Genomic DNA, 21,025 nt, shown 5'->3' on the forward strand with positions numbered 1-21,025 from the left:
ATGTGAGAATATATGGTAAACATGAATTTTAATATTTATGTATGTGATTTATATGAGCCAAACAAAGGCTCAGGGTGGTTTAATATAAGATATTTAAATAGAGACCCACTAAGCAATAGCTCAACCTAGCTTTGTTTGCTAAATGCCTACCCAAACAGCTTTTGCAGTGCTTCCAAAAGATGTCCAGGTTTGGGATTTAGCTTTTGTGCCAAGATAACTCAACATCATAAAAGTTTTCCTGCAAAGTGTGACGTGTTCAAAGTTTATAGTACTATATTATTATATAGTAAAACTTTTTAATGTCAGGATTAGAAAAGGTAAGGATAAGGGCTTTGGGAACAGATTATCTTATTGCTATTTCAAATTATAATTTAAAGCAAACATAATTAATCATTACAAGAGATTATCCAGGTGCAGGATATATCTCAATTACACAAAGTCTGGACTGGATCTCTTGATAGCAAGAGATCCAGTTTTGCCTTGGCATTTATAAAGCAGTAGCAGTTAGTGTTTCTATGGCAGTGTTCTAATCTGCTGACATTATCTCTTAGGTATGAGATTGTTCTGTTAAAGGATATATTGATACCAAGAGATCCATGTATTTTCATCCATGGGGTGGTAAGGTAGATGCAGAAATCAGTGAAACTCAGGACAGAGAATATGGTTATAATGATCCCTTTTAGGCCCTGTGAAAGATCTGTGAAATCTTTGATGCTCAATTGACTTCATTTAGGTTATTGAATGGCTAATTGTCATGGATATAATTTTTCCCCCCTTATGTTGAATTTCATTAACTGAAGAGAAATTACAGCAAAGAAGGATACTACTCAGTGGGTGCATCTACATGTAAAATTAAGGCGAAGCAATAAACTCCGGAGCAGTTTGAGCCAGAGTAAACTGCTCCCTGGCATAGTGTATACATGTGCTCCTGGGAAAGCAGCAATTTGAGCTGGGGCAGAGCAGGGCCAGGCTGGTATGGGGCAATGGGGGTCAGCCCTGGGCTCTGAGTGGCAGTATCAGGTGGTGGATGGGCTGGCTGGGGCATGAGGGTGCTGACCCTGCAGAACCATGTGGCTAGGCATCAGGCAGGGATCTGCCCCCAGCCTGGTCACCATCTACATGTGTGTTTCATCACAGCTAAGTACTCTGCCATAAGATAGTGCTGTCACTGACAGTACTATCTTACAGTGGAGTTAATTAATTTACTGAGCCCTAATACCAGTACATGTGTAGACAGTGATGCTTTACTGCAGAGCTAATTAGTCTACTCTGCAGTAAAACACACATGTACCCAGGATGAGTAAAAGAGAAACAAGTCATATAATAAATCACATAAAGCAAAGGGCTTTTTAACTATAATGACAGAACATAAGTTTAAATAACTTGATTTCTCATATATTTTAATGCACTATTTATAAAATGGTAAGGGAAACACTACTCTCTCTCTTGCAAGACATTTGTAATTCCTAAAACATAACAGAATAACTGTATCTTCTCCTCTGGAGAGTGGAAAAGGCAGAGTGCTAAAAGGCCATGCATGGAAAATGCATGCCCCTCTAAACCAGAGACTGGTGTTCTGCAATGTTTTCTTCTTTTATTAGTAGGGAATTGCATGGTTGTATCTGATGGTAGAACCGAGACCTTCCCTTGTGGCCACCAAAATTGTGCTGATATCATTAAGATATTTCATGGGGTCTGAAGGCAGAACAGAATATTTGAAAAGATGTGTGTGGGGTTTTAACACTTGGATCTCTCACTAGTGCTAATGGAAGCAGTATGGAAACACCCCTCTATTATACTTTATCCTACTGACTTTTTAACTGTTGCATTTTTATGGCATGGGTATTTTCTGGTAGGCATAAAATAAGTCTGCTCTTGAGGTAATCAGAAACTAGAGGTCAGCAATTGCTGAGGGCATAATTACCACCATATAACTACCAAATGAAATGATTATGTCTACATCCATCAGCTGATATAAGAGAAAGTTTCTAATGGAATATTGTCACAAGATCAGTCTCCCGCTTTCAATAAATGTCACCCTAGGCTAATATAGACACATGACACAGACAGTTATTTTCTTTCACAACTGCAGTTTTGCCTTGGCGTTTATAGAGGAGTAGCAGTTAATGTTCCTACGGCAGTGCTCTATTCTGCTGATATTATCTCTTAAGTATGAGACTGTTGTGTTAAGGTATATGAATTGAATTTCATTTCACTTTACTTCAAATCATGGTGTTCTATTCATATTGCTATCGTGGTAGAGTATAGACTTTTATAGACTGGCATCTGCTAATGCTGTTATAGTTAGGGTAGAGATTTCCATTATAAATCCTATTTTATGGTGTTTTAAGCCAGCTATAAAACTTCATTTCAGAAAGAAGCTTAGTACAAAAAAAAACAAGAATATTTTTAGAAAGTTAAAACAATTTGGCTTGGTCATTTTAAAATTATTTCATTACAATTATTATTATAAGAGAAGAAGAAAAAAGAGTTTATCAGTTCGAGACACCTTTTAAGTTTCTAGAACTCAAAAGTTGGCTGCGATCAAGAACCGAGCTTGACATGAGATTAGTCCCTAACATATTCAAATTCCTTTTTGTATTGTGAAAAATAACAACTTCTTAAATTTTGGAGAGTGAGACTTGTACATGTCAAGTAACTGCTTTTCATAGTGTTTTACTGCACACACTCTAAATAATAAATGTTAAAAATAACCTATTCATAAATCTGTCTTATATATACTTTCATGGTGAACTTTTAACACTTTGAAGCAGCTGTTACACACTATTAAAGTCAATATTTTTCTGTGTTATAACAGAACCCTGTGTGGTAGTCCATAATGTATTCTCTAGAGCAGGGCTGTCTATCTCATGGTTTGTGAGGGGCTAATTTGCAGTGCATAGGTTCCCACTTCCTCCCACCACTGGTTGCTACTACCATCAGGGTCTCTAGACTCCCCCTCCCTCCTCAAGCTTTAGGCTCCTGCCTCTGGGGGTGGGCTTTGCCAATGGGGCTGAGGTAGCCCACAGCTTGGGGGAAGGAGGCTGGGGCCCCCATGCATCATGCTGGGTGTCACCAGCAGACTGTTTTTCATGATATGTTTGAAATAACCATAACTTTCTACCAAAAAGAAAGCCCTGTCTACTGACTTCTGCTCTGCATGTTCTAAACCTGGAACTTTTGGTGCCTCCTGCCCCCTAACTGCTGCTGTCAAGACTTTTTTTCTCAGGAGGCAGGAGTGATGGAGAGTCTACAAGTCTGGGTTTTGAGTGTGTAGAGCTGGGGCAGGTAAATGAGACTTTTTTTTTTTTTTACCAGTAGCCTTGACAGCAGTATCCCTCTCTCCCTTGCCTACCCTCTCTGCCCCTCCTTTCTGCCCCCCCCCCCGCCCCATACATGAATACACTGCTTTTCAGTCTTAACCTATTTTCTGAAAGAATTTGGGATTTTGTTTCCACTTACCAGAAATACAACTGAAGTCAGCACTGCAATGCATGATGTGAAGAGTTTTCATTTGGATCCCCTTTGCTATTGCTGTGACCATCCATCATCTTGCTACAAGTACACATTGCTTGTTAGGATAGCGTGTCTACCAGTCAACACAGGCCTTACTAGAATCTTACAGCCAGGGATACAAAATGGAAAAACCTCACAGTAAACAATACAAATACAGAGCAAACTGCTGAAATCTTTACTTGGGGTCTGATCAAGTTGAAATTGGTTTCAACTTGCTTGCTTCCACAAACAGTGTATTTTTGTTGTGAATCATCTGGAATCTTAACATGTGTTTTTTATAACACTTTGGAATTGGATGCGGGATGAGCTTCCCTACAGCGATGGTGAATGTAATCCTAACTAAAACTACTGTCTCTCACCTTCCAAATCTTCCTACTAGTATATTACACTGTTTTCCTGGATATCTTGGTTTCCTGTCTGTTTACCTTTTGTATTCTCAGTTGCTCAGGATCATCTTGATTTAATGTCACCTCACTGTCTAAATTCAGAGGAACAGCCAAAAGTAATTGGGGCACATGGACAGAGGTGGTATCTTTTATTAGACCACCAAGATTTTTGCAAAAAAAGTTGTTTAATTGTAAGCTTTTGGGCACGCACCCTTCATCAGGCATCAGAGAAAAGATTGTAAAAGTTCTGGGTAGAAATGAAAATTCACATTTCATAGGATTTCACAGAGGGGTCAATAGATAGAACTGCTGCCCAGAGGGTTTTTTCCTAGCTGAAACAGCCAAGGAATTTCAGCCCAGCTGATTGGGGGGAGGAAGGGGTGGAGTTTCAAATACCTGGAACATACTCTTGATTTCTAAGCAGCCATGCCTTGTGCCTCATTATGGTCTTATGCTGAGATCCTTGACCACTTTACTGTCTGGGGAGGGGAGTTTGTGCAGCTCCACCTGAATTCTAACCATTGTAATGCACAAGTGACTATACAAACAAAAGAAGGAGAGCAGGTCCAACTGGGATTCAAGTCAGTGCTCAATAAGGCCAAGGAGCTCTGGCTGATTATAAGACTGCAAAGGGCAGTAATGGAAACTTAGGTCAATTTTTAATATCCACAGCTTCTTTGAGCCAAAATTGTGCAAGAGACCATACCCTCTTAGCAGACTCCTCTCCTAGAACCCTTTGACAATACTGACAAGGACAATAGTGATATTGAAAGCACTAATCTTATCTCTCCAGGGGATCCAGAGAAAGACGAGCTTAAAAATCTAGATTATCACTACAACTGCATCACAGGAAAGAAACCAAAATTGTAGGGGGGGGGTGTAATTCTTGGTATTGCAGGGGGGCTGCCTTATTTGTCTACTTCTGGACCTCTTCTCAACCCCCTTCCATGCTAAAAATGGCAGCCACAGAGGAGAATGCACAACTTGACAGACTCTTTTTACCTGATAGAGTTGCACAACAATAACTTAAGTTTGCTGTGTACTGCTCATGGTTCCTTACCATACTATATCTTAATGTCATTCTCACCCAGTTTCCCCTATCTCCATATATGCCTCTCCTTGCCTAAAATTTGGCACTATTAACAAGGACATGACTTGAAAGAAAAGGCACTTTTTTGCCAAGTGCAAAAAAGGCTAGAATCTTTAATGTAGCATCTAGTTGCATTCATTCCCTCAGTTTTATCTGTCATGAGGTATACAGAAAAAGACATAGCTCACAAATAAAATCATAGAAAGTTAGGGTTGGAAGAGACCTCAGGAGGTCATCCAGTCCAACCCCCTGCTCACAGCAGGACCATCCCCAACTACATCATCCCAGCTAAAGCTTTGTCTAGCTGGATTTTGAAAACCTTCAAGGATGGAGCTTCCTCCACCTCTCTGGGTAACCTGTTCCAGTGTTCTACTACCCTCCTAATGAGAATTCTTCCTAATATCTAACCCCATGTTATTTACGTTATCTACGTTGAACCCCATCCCATGGGAACACGGGGGGTGGGGAGGTCCCCCACGTGCTTGGCAGTCGACCAGAAGTACTTCTAATCCACTTCTGGGTCTGCTGCTGAGTGCACGGGGGACCCCCCCCCGCCCCCATCTCGGCCTTCATGAGAGCCATGCCTGGTACCTTGAGGTATGTAGAAAAACATATAAAGCTGTGTCTATGGCTGAATTGCTGATTCTCCAAATCAGAATTGAATCGTCAGATTTAGCCAAATTCAGTTGGGACAGTGATCTGAATCAGCGAATCGAATCACTATCCCCTGAATCGGGCCGAATCTGAATCGACTACTGCCCACTTTGCACACCTCTAGTACTTATAGGCTGCCACCAAGTCGCTCCTGAGCCTTCTCTTCTCCAGCCTGAAGAGTCCCATGTCCCATTGGCAATGTGTAGGGGATGCACGTGGGTGCATGTGCACCCCCTGAGAATGGTGGTGCATCCCCTGCAAAAAGTGCCACTGGTGCTGCTAGCAGCACCTGCGAGTGGTCAGTGCTCACCCCCTGCTCCCACCACTGACAATGCTGTGGCTGGCCGCCGGGCTTGCCGTGCCCTGCCAGCCTCCAAGGGCATGCAGCGTTCATGCCATGTCCCTCAGTGTCTCATAAGGTTTGATCTCTTGGCCTTTGATCATATGGGTGACTCTCCCTTAGATTCTGTCGGGCCTATTCACATCCCTCATGAACTGGGGGCCCCAAAACTGGATGCAGTACTCCAGTTGCGGTCTTACAAAAGCCAAGTAAACCAGGAGGATGACGTCCCTGATTTTGCTAGAGATGCATCAGTTGATGCTGGAGTTTGGTAAGCTTTGCCAGCCACGGCATCGCATTGGTGGCTCATGTTTATCTTGTGGTCAGTCAGGACCCCCAAGTCTCTTTCGGTCATAGTGCTAGTGGGTGTAGCACTGATGAGCCTATCTGAGTCATCTGCCACCACTGAGAACAGTCTACCACCAATACTTTAATAATAAAATAAAAATAAAGACACAATTAGGTTCTATAATAATTCACCCCCTCTGGCTTGGTACTGCAGTACTGTGTTTATTTTGCCTTGTACTTTATGCTGATATGCTGTGTTTAAAATAGAGTCATAAAGCAAAGACAGTCTCCCTTGATATGGGAAATCGTAGGGTACTACTCCTATAGCTTGAAGTCTTCCATTCCTTGGCTAAGTCTGGGGCCACCTTTTGGGCAAAAGAGGATCATGACATGTCTTTTACAGTTTCCTCATTGTTTGTAACAGAATTGCTCTCTGCTTTTTTTGTGGGGTTTTTTTGGGTTTTTTTTAGCACCATCCAAAGTAGGACAGCCTGAGGAAGTGCACGTTAAGTTACTAACTTTTCTCTTCTGGTCCCTCCCAACCACTAACACCTATTCCATCAACAGCCTGCAGAAACATATATTCAAGTGTAAGCCTTTCTATTCCAGTCCCTGATCCTCTAATCCTGATTCTGCCACCAGAAGTGCACATTTTTTTAGCCTGCTGCACTGCACCATCTTTAGAAAGCACCCATTAATAACATCCATAGCCTATCTTGCATTTATTATTCCTAAAGCTGGGATAACAAAGCTGGTTTCTTGTCAACTTCATTATATCGTAGGCCCAAAGGTCCTACACAAATGCGGAAGATTCCAAGCTCACCAAGACTGGGAAGAGCCTTTAGGAATTTAATTTCAAAACTGAGGAAAAATCCACATGTTAACCCTGCTGCTGTGGAGGGTAAAACTTCCACAAGAATCTGCCCCTCTTTCTCTCCACACCAACTGACACCTTGGGGTGACCAAGGACAGGGATGCTCTTGTTAAGTGGATGTTTGTCCAATTGACATAGGATAATACAGAGTTCAGAGGATAACATTTTCAAAAACTTTTGGCCTCATCACTGGTAAAGGATAAAAGGAAGAAGAAAAAGAGGAAGGTTCTCACAGGACAACTGTTGGGGAACCAAGATGTTAGCAGCTGCCCTGGACAACATAGTGGCTCTGTGTTCTAGGACTCTATTCCCACCCACGTATTCCTTTGCATCCTTCTACCTCTGATTTTACATGCATTCTGGAAGCCACCATTTGCTGCAGCATAGTCCAAAAACAGGTCCTTTTCTGAGTATTCTATGGCAATAAAAAACTGAACATGCTGAGAGCCCTTTAAGGCCCACTCCAACTCCCATTCTAACGACAACCTGCCTCCCAACAAGATTCATGCATACATACACTTTGTGACAGCAAACACTATGCTCCCAGTACACTCTATAACCTTCCCAGTATTTTTTGTATTTTGCAAATGATTGTATAATACTTTTTAAAAATATGGCTGGCAAAGTTAGGAATTTGTCTTTATTGTTCTGTAAAATTAATTATAGGCAGTCAAATAATTATAAGCAATCTTATAATTTAAGGAGAGTAGACTAGCCCAAACAGCTGATCTACCAACAAGAAATTGTTAGCTGCTGTCTGGTAGGAACCCAAGGTTAGGAGCTTCCAGGTTGCAACAACCATGAACTTCCCTATGATCAGAGTAACTGTCACATAGGCTATTCACTGCTCCACACCTGCACCCTGTGCTGGATTCATGCTGCAGAGATTCTTTGGAAGGTAACTTTTGACATTCTGAAGTCTTTTCTACCAGTCCCACAATGCTATCCTGTCTCACCAGTCCTTGCTAAGTGTTCAAGCCCCCAAAGCACCCTTCTACTTAATAAAACCACTTCCAGAAACAATCTACAAGTGATGTTTGACAGCTTGTATTTATTCATTACTATAAGGACTGCAGTGTTAGTCAATGATTCCTCCATGCTGCCCAACAGTGCTTCAAAGATGGCTGTCTTTTACACAAACAAGAGGTGTAATTAGCCCAGATTCTACAATTCTTGTCCAGTGGTAGGAATCCCAAAATGGGCAATGTGAGAAATCCCAGCATATGCACAGTGCATCCCAAAGTGGCATAATGACATTGGGTTTCTGACCAGAATTCAGAACACTGATTGTGCTTTGCTATGTGGCCTCAGCTGTCCGAGGCAAAAGCTTGATCATAGAATAACAATGCGGCACATTCATTCATTTTGTGCATTGCTTGCTATAGATCATTTAAGACAGAAACAAAAGATGTGCTGCAAGTTTAGAGTGTAGTCCTAAGGATCCAGTCCTAGAGAGGAAATGAGAGAGGGATAATTGAGTCTGCAAGGAAGGTACATATACTATTCCCATCCTGAGATAAGTCTGCTAAAAATTAACTCAGCCTGAAGCAAAGAGCATGTCTTCTCAGGGAACTGACTGGAATAACTACTTTGGAATAGTTATTCCAAAATAATTCAGTGTGTGGACAAGCCCTAAAAGTGTAAATTTCTTAGCAGAGACCTCCAAGCATGAAAGCTACCTTTAAGGTCAGCTAACAATGCCATAGTAGAGTGGCTCCCATAAAATCCCATCTCCTGTGAAGCTGGGGAGATTGGCAAAAGTCTCAGGAGCTGCTGCAGTGGTAAATATGTATTATTATACCCATTTCATCAATGGGGAAACTGAAACTCAAGTCAGTCAAATAACTTGAAAATGATCACATAGTATGCTCTGGGGTAAAACCAGCAATAGAGCAGAGCTCTTTAGATCATAGTCATAACCTCATTCACAGGCTGATAGCAACTGCTCCAGCCTGTGAGCCTGAATACCTCTTATCTTTTAAGCTATTAATAAAAAATATTGGTGGCTCCAAGTGCATTTAAGATGGCTTTTATTTCATATCACACATGCAAGGGTGAGGAGGAACTAATTTACTGATTTACAAAAATGTACTAGTGAAACCAGCTGAGTTGGTGTAAGCACACAAGCTGGTGTTAAAATAAAGTATTTGTGGGCACTTGGGGGTCAGATGTGCTGACACTTCGGAGCCAAATTTCCAAATCGATGTTTTAGAGGAAGACAAAGATGTTTTTTTTTTTAAAAGAAGAACCTTCCTCACTTTTCTAACTTGAGCATTTTGAGAGATGCTCATCTGTGACTGGGGAGGAAAGAATGCCAAGTTTCCAGCATGTGTATGCACACTTCTTTTGCTCATAATTAATAGCCCCTGTGCTTGCTAAGTTTTTGGAAAGCAGCTCGCAGCCTACCCAGGTAATGCCTTCTGACAACGTTTTGAAGATCAGTTATGTCATATGGCTGCCTTTTAGAAAAAAAATTGTAATGCATAGCAGTGCCATATGGCATCTCTGAAGAATCAGCCGGATTGGACAGACATTCATTGGACAAAGTCCCACAGCACTTGGAAAAGAATGTAGTTATGTTGCCAAAATGTGGCCTTTGTTAATCTCCTAACTATTATTGTGCAGAAACCAATTCATCTGTATTAATTATAAACAAATTTTAATTACTTCAGTAAAAGCTCATTATACAAATATCTAATGCCAAACAGGCTGCCTTAACCCTTTGTGAGACTCTAAAGAATACTTTAGATGTTTGAGTGTAGGTGTTCTGTACAAAGCTGAAATTTCAGCATGAGTGCAAAATGCAATCGTGTGACATTTATTTTTCCGTTCCCTCCATATTTCATACTGCACGTGTGTTTTATAGCCTATATCAAAATAGTGTGTATGCCGGTATAAAAGGCCATTTACTCCTCAATTTGGAGAACCCATAACTGAACTTGACATTTTCTATTGTTTAAGATTTCAAAGTAAAATATAGTCTGTAAAATTGAAGTGGCTCTCAGTGGCATGAATAACACGACAAACTGTGACCTGTTTATGGTAAAGCATTCATCATCATCCAGTCTTGCACACAGCTTTTCTGGCTGGCTTGTAAGACCAAAGGTTGCCCTATTTATTTGAGAGATAAATATCTATTTTTCATAACAGCTCACCAATGTGTTCTATAGTATTCATACTCAGAAACAGACTAGGGGGTCTGTTCCCACACAAGAATTATTTTGTTTTAGACTAGAGATATGCAAAACTCAGCAGTATTGCTTAAAGGGCGTCATGGGAACTTCTCTCTTAGTCTTGGTACATAGGCATAGAACTTCCCAGCCCAGATATTTCCACTTGTTTGGACTGCTGTGTGCTATACTAGTGGCACAAAATAGCCCAAAAGCCAGGACAGGCAGCCACAAGTGAGTTATCCCAATGCATGGGGATCTTCTCAGTTCCTATGCTACTTTCCTTCTCTCCACTGGTTTAAGAGGCAGGTCGGACTCTACCCTTTGGCCTGATTACCACCAGTAAGAGCAACTGCTGCAAGAGAATATTATCTGTTTATTTTTTTTAACTTGGAGATTACATGGTGTTCCAGCTTTAGCTGGGGACCTTACTGGAACAGAGCTGGTCTAGGATCATGGGAGGACCGCTGAGTTTTTCTATGCACTTTTAGTTCAATTGAAACCAAAGTCTTAAAGTTCTATCAGAATCAATTAACTTTGTTGGTCTGAAATTAAAAATCACCCACTCTACTTTACTTAAGCTTATCACCATTTTATCTGGTTCTTTACATTCTTAAATCTCTCCTGGTCAGTTTAAGACTTATCCCAGGCTGATGAAACTTGGTTTCAAATTTGCAACAGAAGCCTTGCATTCCTCTTGTATGCAGATGACACAACACTCTTGCATTGTACCTGGGTTTTAGTGATTTAATAATATTTGAGCTTAGATACTCTGAAGTTTTATTTTATTAGACAAACCATCAAAGGTTTGGTTTTGTCTTGGAAAACATTCCTATCTGTATTCTGATCACCTTTGGGATCAAAACAATTGAACAGTTTAGTACAAATATAACCATGTCCTGATTTCTTCTTGCTTTAGACTTTGAAGTGCCAAAGGTGTACTTCTAGCTTGGTTTTGTTCTCCAGGTCTTGCAGTATTGTTAGACATTCCTGTGAAGAACAAATTCAGGGTATCTCACAGGTTGACCATAGTATAGCATCTAATTGTCATGGTCAAATACTTTGTATTAATATATTTATTATATTTAATGTATTTAAGTCTTCTTCCATGTAATGAACACTACAGCATTATGGAATGTAGATTTTGATGTATAGTTCAGTGAAGCAGGACTAGGTACAGACATTCAGGGAGGTTAGATCACATTTAAAAAAGCCACCCGATCTAAATTCACCCTGGAGTAGACCTTTTATTTAGAACCCTAGTTAAATTGATCTAAGTGTAAACTGTACAGAAGTTCAGGAAGGTTAGATCAGTCTAAAAATGGCCAACCTGATCTAAGTTCAATTGTACCTTGGAGACGGTCTGGCTTAGATCAGGTATGGCAAGACTGATCTAACTGAACTGTGCACATTCCCAATGCAAACCTGGGGCTATAGAAAGCCTAGCTACTACTAGCCCTGGGGCTGCACTTTTTCAACCCCTCCCCCAGTACTGGGTAATTTTTAGCCCCCTGGTCCCTCCCCCCACCCATGGACAAGCAATCCCCTCCTTCCCATGGACCAGCCCACCCTCCCCTGAGCCTCCCAAACCCCCTGATCTGGCAAGCAGCTCCCAGTGCTGGTTTGACCAGCATTTACCAGTGGCAGGAGCCAATAGAAGTCAGTCAGGGTGGGGGGAAGGGGTAGGCAGGATCTATGGGGGTTACTAATGGGGGGGTTGGGGTGGAAGAGACCCCCTACAATCCTGCCAAACCTCCCCCCTGCAGAACCACCAGCCCCCATGATCCTTCCATCCCTCACCCACCCTCACTTACATTAATTGGCCTCCTGGGACTGGTGAATGCCAGTAAAATTGTTCCTGGGAGTGGTTTGCATGCATTGGGCAGGGGCAGAGGTGGGGGTGGGGGCTGGGAGGGGCCCAAGGGTATCGAGCAGGATCAGAGGCCCTCTCTGATCCCACAAGCCTCCTTGATTTTTTTCCCCCTCCCCCTAGGGGGTTCTGCTAGCTCCCCTGATCATACCAAACCCTCCTGGATGCCACTTACTCCCCTTCGTTCCCTACTATCCCCCCTGATTCCTCCAAGCCCATTTGGACCCCTGCAAGCCTTGCCCATGGACTCTGCTAGCCCTTCCAACCCCCCAAAGTCTCCTCATCCCAATTTATCTTAGATTGGGTGTCCACTTTTAACCTGATCTAACCTCCCCTTAACCTCCATGAAGATCTGCACATGCTGTAGATGTCCAGCACTGCGACATCAGTCTAGACAAAGCTCCTTCAAGAGATAAAAAAATTATGAAGGAAAAGCCAAGGGAATTGTGTAGAAAGCAAATAAAGAACAATTATTGTTAAAAATATACCAATTCATCACCCTTCTTTTAGAAAACCATGTGTCATTTTACATCCAAATATATTGTCATTTTGTTATAGTAAACAGCAAGATTAATAATGATGTGTACCTTCCAGGCAAGGCTCTCAAACTGCTTTAGGAATAAAGAAGTTTCATATTAGAGATATACTATTTTCCCCATTTTACAGGGAAAGCGACTGAGGCAGTGAGAAGTGAATGCTGACATTTTCAAACCTGGATGCCTAAAATACCTAAATACCTAGATAGCCTGATTACTGCAGGTGATGAACAAACAACTGAAACCACTGACAATCATTTTAATATAAAGAAACTTATTTAGTTCCATAAATATGCACCTAACTTTTGGCTTCCATGTTAAATTTTGATCTATGTTAAATTCTTAAAGTCATGTAGCACATTAGTTGCAGATCAGGAATAGACTTCAGATTTCCTAACTCCCATTCCAGTGCCTTTTCTGGTAGATTTTCTTTTCCCCTTAATAATGAACTGTTATTTTTATTAATATAAAAAAAAATTGTTAACATGCAGAATCAAAAAGTCTGAATCAAGAAATTCTCAAATTGAAATGAAGCTATGGAAAATATTTCCATTAAAGAAAATCATGCATCTCTTGAGATATTTGTGTGATACCTTTTCTTGGTGTTATTTCTCTGTTCTCTCTTACAATTAGGCATTAGTAAATTGAGGGTTACAGTCAGAAGCAGCAAGAAAGAGTCATGAAGCTGGCAGGATTGACTGTGGAAGTCGCCAGAGCATCTGTTTCAAAACAGTGCCATAAAATGGAACTGCAGGGAAGAAAACCCATCAAGAAAGGAGAAACGCTATTAGGAAACCAGAGAGAGCCAAAGGGGTGCAAACCAAGAGAACCCAAATTATTTTTTTTATAAAATTGGTGCCACTAAAACTATGATCAGGTGACAGATTCTATACTACCATGACTGATGTATTAATCTGGTTTAGACTGACTCTGGTGGGGAAATTACCAGCGGAGGTAAATTAAAAGCAACTAACACAAATAGATTAGATTGATTTAGTGGTTGGGTAAAGTAGTATGCCTTTTTAAATAGCTTGACGGTGGTGCTTAGAGTCCTGTTTTAGAAACTACCAGGAACCAATCAGAACTGTGGCATGTATGTAGTTAAACCTAGTATGTTGTGTATTTTAAGTTATTTGAGATGTACCTGAGCCCATTTGGTTTTTCTACTTAATTTTTGCTGCATACTGTACAAAGGACACAACAGTTAATACTGAGTCAGCCTGTGCAAACAGGGAAGTATTCAATGTGGATTCGGCCAACTTGAAGGAAGGTGATTTGATTCAGAGATTTGGATCACTGTCACAAATCAATTCGTCCGAATTGGCTTTGGAAGATTTAGCACCAATTCGGAGAGATTCAGAGATTCGGCCATAGACTATGTAGCACAGGTAAAAGTGGAGAGATACCTGGGGAGTCAGATGTCCGGCAGGTTGCAGTGTGTCATAAATCCAATGTCTGTATTGATTCCACGTGTTTCTGTACCTAGGAGGCTGAAGAAGTAAAGTTCATAGGCCCAGCTGTGAAAAGTGGTTTGTAAATTCAAACAAGCTCTAAACCTTGCTAACCTAACCTCATCATCAGGAGCCAACTTTCTACAGTTCAAAACACAAAACCTGCCAACATATCTCCAGTACCCCCCACAAACTGCATACCAGAATCTATCAAAGACGAGAATACCCAACTATCTGTGGGAGCACGTTTCTCACAAAAAACGCACTCTGTCTCCAATCTCTAAGACCTGATCCTCAAAGGGAATTTAAAGACCACTTTTCACAGCTGGGCTTCTGAACTTCGCTTCATCAGCCTCCTAGGTACAGAAACTCATGGACTCAATATAGACATTGGATTTATGACACACTATAACCTGCTGGACATCTGACTCCTCAGGTACCTCTCCACTTTTACCTGCGCTGCTACATCCCCCTTCCTCCCCATCCCAGCCTCTCTCTCTCACCCCCTGACATCTCCATTTCCACTTTCACTGACTGGATTTCTTGCCTGCATTGCATGCCAGCCCCTGGCTTCTTTACTATTCCTTCCATCCAGGAGCAGCACACACACAGACCAACTGCAGGTGCTTTCTCAGCCTGACGAAGAGTTTTTCAGCCTGAAAGCTGAAATCCCAGGCAGCTAAGCTGAGCTCACCTGGAGCCTCACAACTCCACTGCAACCAGCAAGCCTCAGACCTGTCAAAGACGTGATGGGTCTGGGCTTTCCCTGGCCAGGACTGTGTGCATGCATGTGGTAGCTGGAGGTTATGGTACTGCCTACCTTTCACCAGGGGATCCTCGGTCCTGGCATTTCCTGGAGCTGCTGCACCGCCAACAATCCCACCAAGCATCCCCAACACTGGCAGAGTGCAGTTTTAGTGGTCATGCCCAGGACCTGGGGCCTCCTTCTCCCCCAAAGCCCCAGGCCATGCCTCCGAGTTCACCTTGGCATGAAAGCTCAGCAGAGTCTTCCCCTGCTGGCTGGTGATGCAGTGAGTGCCCCCTCCAGCTCTGAGAGCAGGGCATTAAATGGTTTTTAAAAATGAAAAAAGGAAATAGGTGCGGATGGAGTGAGGAGGGTGGCATTCACTCCATCTGCAGGTGGAGCTTGGGGAACCCCAGCAGTGGAAGGTTCACCTTGAGGAACACCAGCTGCTCCAACAAGCTAGGATCCAAGCAGATGCAGTGGAGTGTCACTACATCCTCAGCAATGCTAAACACCCTCTTGCTCAGAACACTGGTCGGTGGTCAGACAGATGTTCCTGGGCATCTGTGGTCAGATCCTGCCACATCAGACTGCACCTTGCCCAATAAGCCAAGGGGTCACAGTCCAGCAGCTCCATATCCTTGGCAAAATTGGTGCTACCTGCCCGAGGCTGGGATATGATGCGTCTGGACCCCAACATTGAAGCCATGCCCTTGGCCCACATTGGCAGTGGCTGACTTGGAGGGGACTGGCTGATGCTGGTGCTAGGAGTGCTGGCAAGGGAAAGTGGATCCCACTCTTCCACATCCCCTTGCCTGTGCCTTGCTGCCTCCCTGACTCTGTTGATCAGCACCTCCGTCCCATGATTGAGGGTTTTGGTGCTGCCAGTGCACATGCTCCCCTTCACCCTTGGGTTGCACATGCCCACCAGCATGTGGACCGTACTGGACTGCAAGAAATCCAGCCATTTCCTGATGCTTTCCTTCAGCCACCTCACCAGTGCCTGGATGTCTGGTGACAGCAGCTTGCCTCAGCCAGCATCATTGATCTTCTGGAAGTTCTCCATTTTTGTTTCTCAAGTTCCCTCACTGTGGGGATCACCTGGGTAAGGAGGGCATCAGCAGCGCTGAGGGTCTCAGTGGCCTTGATGAAGGGCTTGAGGACCACGAAGATCTGGGAGATGGTATCCCACTCAGCTCTGTTCAGGGGACTGCTGAGCCCAATCTCCCTGAGCAGAATCATCCCCTGGATGGTCTTCTGTTGCTCCACCAGCCTCTCAAGCATCAGGTATGTGGAGTTCCGCTGATTCTCCACATCCTTCATGTGCTGCAGGATACTCAGCTCTGCCTGTTTCTCCTGCATCATCTTGCCCTACTTGATGCTGCGGTGGAAGTAGCCCACCACCTTCCTGCGTTTTGAAATCAGCTGGGTGGTAGTGATGGCACCATCACTGGCAACCCTGTCCCCCTCCAAGGTATCCCTGACTATGAGGTGGAACTTGTGTGCCACACAGCGGATGCCAGCAAAGTTGGCATATCATGGATGGCCTTGACCATATTAACCTTGTTGTCAGTGACCATGAACCTACAGGGTGAGCTTTCCCTGCCAATGAGCCACCCTTGCACCATGCAGTTCATGGCCACTATGACCTCCCTTGCCATGTGGGACTCATCCATCACCTCCACTTGAAGGAGAGCCCACCAACGGCCTGACTGATCACACCAGTGCCCTGTGAGGGAGAGGTAGGCATGATCTCCACCCTGGCTGCTCCAGATGTCAGAGGTGAAGTGCAAGACTACCTGAGGGCCTGCCTTGCACAGCTCCTCCCTCAAGTACTCCCTGCATGCCTCATACAGGGAGGACACCACCACCCTCCTAAAGGTGGTGCATGCGGGCACTTGGTATGATGGGGCTATGAGTGCTATGAGCCACCTGAGCCCTGGCCACTTAGCTAAGGAGAAGGGCTGGCCATCCAGAGCAGGCATTTCCCCAATGCTCTGGGTGACCTCGGTCACCTTTGCAATATGCCCCCCTTTTTCTGTGGCTTTCCCCCACCACTTCAGGGTGGCCTGCCTCTGCTTTTGGGGGACAGGAGCTTTGGAGCAAGTGTTGGGTATGCTCCCCCTGATGCCAGGCTGACGAGGAAGAAGGGCAAGGGGGTGCTGCCTCCTGAGATGAAGCAGCATCACCATAGTGGTGAAGTGTTTTATCTCCTTGCCCTGGCTGATCTGCCTTCGGCAGTGCTAGCAGATAACATACTTAGGATCATGTGCCATGTCAAAATGATCCCACACTACACTACTCCCCTGCTTCTGAGTTGAGGGTGGGGATCCTGCCTTATCCCCCTCTTCAGCAGGCAGAGGCACAACAGGAGGAGCTGACTCAGCTAAGCCACTTGCCTCCACAACCTCTTCTGAGCTGACTTCCTGATAAGGAGACCTGGGTCTAGGGGAACTTTGAGGGGTGTGGAGCACAAACTCAGATTCCCCCTCAGTCCCCAGAATTTCTTTACCTAGGGCACTCAGGTTCCCTGGTTCTAGATCCAGCTCCTCCTCTGGCAGTGGGAGGCTTATGCTGGGAGATGAAATTGGGTTGGATGAGACTGCCATTCTGTTGCTGGTACCTATTTCTGGAGTTAGGGGAGGTGGTGCACAGACAGGTCCTTGCTTCCCACCTTCTTGCTTCCACTGGCAGCAGAAGACTCATGGCTGCCAGGAAAGAGGATGCACCTATGTTTTGGTGGGGGGTGGGAGCTTGCAGCTCTAGCTTTTCCCCTACCCACTCTAGCCCCTCTCCCTCCCCTGCCAGAAAACCTAGCCACTTGCCTTTCTAGCATGTTTCATATTAATCTTTCCTGTGCTGGAAAATGTGTCTGTGTGTGTAACTAACTAATAATATATGTTTTCATTGTCTTCTTTGATGTATGACTGTGCCTGACTACTTCTTCTGTGTTGTGTTTACTGTTGTGTGTATACCTCTTCTCTGACTTCTGTGTTGTGTTAATCTGAATCTCTGTCTGACTTCTTCTGTGTTGTCTTGAGTCTGTATATAACTCTAACTAATAATATTAATAACTATATATAATCTCTTCTTCTTCTATGAATGTCTGACTTCTTCTGTGTTGTAATAATATCTGACATCTATGATGTATGTGTGTGAGTGTGTGTAATGTATGTGCTTCCCTGCACAGTGATGGATCACACTGCCAGGGAAAACACAACTTTCTTTTTAAAAAGTGTTGGAAAAAAACCCTCCAAGAACAAATTTAAATTCAAAGAAATGGATTAGATAGGGATAAGTAGAGGGATTCCAGCTAGTAAGCTATATCCAAACCTTTCCAAGAACAGAAAGTAGCAGGAGACTGACTAGGTAGGAAGCCAAGCCAGTCCAGTACCTTTCAGATGCTGTTGCTCAGGCAGAAACAGCTCACCAAAGGCACATAAAGCCTGCAGACAGAGGCTTATATGCTGTTTCTATATCTCTCACCAGATGACTGTGATTAGAAGGAGACTCAGGGAAAGATCACAGCCACTGGCTATCTAGAGATGTCAGTCTTTCCCCACCCTGCTTCCCCTCCCTTTCTCAGTTTCTGTTCCCCTGAAAGACTGCCTTCTGAATCTCCAAATCTTTTCCAAATTGATTCAGAGCCTCCAAATTGATTTAGAGGTTTTCTTTCTTCTCTTGATTCGATTCAGATTTGGTGATTCGGACTCTGAATTGGGCCAAATCTTCTCTGAATCGAATTGTGGACTAAAGCTTCACACCCCCCTAATACTGAGGTACTGATAATGAAGCCTTTAATAGCCAAAGGCCAGTGTATGCCTGACAGCACCATAATAGAGGTTAGTCCTGAGGAATTTAAGGAGATTTAATTTATATTCTGTAGAGTGAGGCTTGGAAAAGCACATGAATGGGAAACGTTCTTGTGTGGTATCACTTTGAGAGAAAGTATAGAACAAGAAAATGTGTCTGGAGTCACAGAAGTCAGAAACCCAATCAAGTGGTGACTGTCCCTTCTTACTAATACTTGTACAAAAGCTTTCAGAGAGAGGACTGTGAAAATAGAGAAGACACTAGAAATTATCATCTATTTTTTGCTTAATTACAAAACCCAGTGTATCCAAGTTGAACTAAAGTACTTGTCTTGGTTCTTAATATTAAGCGATTAGAGTTACTCTAAAATTTATCACAGGACAAATTAATCATAGGCTTATTTAAATTTCTTAAGGCTGACTGATTAATACACTGGAAAGGAACCATTTCTGCCTACTGTGTGAGATTTATTTTCATTTCTGAAATGCTGTAATAGTCACTGTGTTTTATCAGCTTATGAAAGGGTTTTGAGATGTTTCCCAATCTTGATATTGTATTAGAACAGATTTCATTTAAAAGAAAGGCTCTGTCCTTATGCATCTAAGACTGAGTCTTTAAGGATAAGAATACCCTTTTCCACTATACCATGAACTTGTATGTGCCCAAGACCAACTCTGGGTAAAGTTATAAAATGAATCATGAGACTTTGCTGGGATGTTTGTGAATAAGAGAAACTGAAAATGCAGATATTGAAAGGTTAGGAAAAAAGGGTATGAGTGTGTGTGTGTGTGTGTGTGTGCATGTGCGCATGAGCTACCCATCAGGTTTACTTATCTGGAGATGCAGTGTGGGTTAGAACCTACAGCACCAAACTGGAACTTGAAAACTGGGTCTATTCCTTGCTCTGCCATTGGGCAAATCCCTTCATCAGTTTTAAAATGGGGATAATGACATTTTACTTGAAAAGTATGTTGCGATCTCCTGATGAAAAATATTATATGAGAGCAAAAACATTATAAATATTTAAATGTATTGATGAAAGCTTGAGAAAATATCAATCTGCAATTTTAAACTGGTATATTCCTGACCTTTTTTAAATGGTACCATTAAGGGCACTTTGTACTTTATCAGAGAGTCTGTGAACCATTTCCCCCATTTCTCTTTCTAAACAAGAATCACATAGGCTACAAAAGCAAATCTGTACTTGCTTCATTTTAAGGATCTGTATTTGCTAATCCAGCTAATAGGCCTGTGCAAAGCAGCTAGTATTTGCTTTAGATTCAGATTCGGCCGATTCGGGGGAGAGTGATTCAGTTCAGTGATTCGAATCACTGTCCCGAATCAATTCAGCCAAATCTGATTCAGAGATTCAGCTGCTGCCTAATCACACAGGCTCTGGCCCGGCCCCAGCTCCCAGCTCTTTGGGGGGAAAAAAAAAAGCCTTGTACTCACTGCATGCTGTCAGGCAGGGGGCAATCCCTGCTGCTCCTAACTGCCCCCCGCCATGTGTGGGGGCTCTGCCACAAGCCCTCGATCTCCACCTGCTGTCTCAGCCCCCGCCCCCATGGCTGCCCCACCCATCTGAGCTCCCAGCCCTTTAAAAAACAAAAAAAGCCCCGATTTCTGAGTGGGATTTTCAGTTTTATGGTAAGACACCAAATTCTGGATATCCAAAAACTTGTAACTTGTCATTTGTGTGAGGCTGGGGTTAACCAGGTTTGCTCAATTTCTTTATGAGTATGATGAATACAACATAATGAGGTTCTTTGCATGTTTTTTTAACCATACATTCCTTTTTTCTCACAAATAAAAAGATTCCTGTTTCTTGTTTTCAAAGGAAACATAAGTTCTTGTCAGCAGGGATATCGGACTAAGGAAGATTTATTTTTTATTTTCATGTGCCAGAAGTAAGACTATGAATTGAGGTAGCAGCATGGGCCATCATTTGTCTTTCCTGAGGAAGGAGATGATAACTATGACATTGCCCTTAAGATGTTTGATAAGCAGATAAAATTGTATTATGAACCTTTATGTGGACACTATATGAACAAGGCATTGTGAATTTGATGTCAGGAGGGATGAGAAAATAAGAAATCATTTAGCAGCTGGGATTTTAAACTAGGAATTTACAGAAAACTTACAGTTAATATTTGAGGTAACTTTGGCAAAGGCGGTGCAATTTGCACAGCAATATCAGCTGATAAAAATGCAAAACTCCCATAAAGAAAGCAGTAAAAACCTGATGCAAAAAATACTGATACCAAAGAAAGAAGTCCAGTTTTGAAAAAGAAG

Source organism: Alligator sinensis, unplaced genomic scaffold (assembly GCF_000455745.1).
Source record: "Alligator sinensis unplaced genomic scaffold, ASM45574v1 scaffold273_1, whole genome shotgun sequence".
Classification (NCBI taxonomy): domain Eukaryota; kingdom Metazoa; phylum Chordata; order Crocodylia; family Alligatoridae; genus Alligator; species Alligator sinensis.